Below are 212 nucleotides of genomic sequence, written 5' to 3'. Positions count from 1 at the left end.
ATCATATATCATATCTGACTTAAATGTTAAAAAAGATCTATATGCAAATAAGTATCATAATTAGTTAAAAGTACTAATAAATTCCAAATCCATAGCAATAATTGAATACAATTAGAGAAATGTGTATTTTTATAGTGATGAGTGAATACTAGCTTAAAGATCAACCTATTAATTAATTTTATGTAAAAATTACATTAGTAATCATATATCAC

At 21.2% G+C, this 212-nt stretch overlaps 1 protein-coding gene across 4 annotated transcripts in view; it reads left to right on the top strand.

The window, feature by feature from the left end:
• The window catches only part of LOC102676501 (ras-related protein Rab-3), a 12,152-nt gene that overhangs the window by 7,156 nt on the left and 4,784 nt on the right, over nucleotides 1-212 (top strand). Inside the window, exon 1 of one of the 4 annotated variants that reach the window (XM_031507986.1) lies at nucleotides 8-191. The exons of the other annotated variants lie outside the window; for them this stretch is intronic. The gene's annotated coding sequence lies outside the window, so the exon portion shown is untranslated. Of the gene's footprint in view, nucleotides 1-7; nucleotides 192-212 lie in introns of those variants that run through there. 4 annotated transcript variants of the gene reach the window in all.

This window comes from Apis dorsata, unplaced genomic scaffold (genome assembly GCF_000469605.1).
Source record: "Apis dorsata unplaced genomic scaffold, Apis dorsata 1.3 scaffold_73, whole genome shotgun sequence".
Classification (NCBI taxonomy): domain Eukaryota; kingdom Metazoa; phylum Arthropoda; class Insecta; order Hymenoptera; family Apidae; genus Apis; species Apis dorsata.
This window is presented reverse-complemented; position numbering and strand designations above follow the sequence as displayed.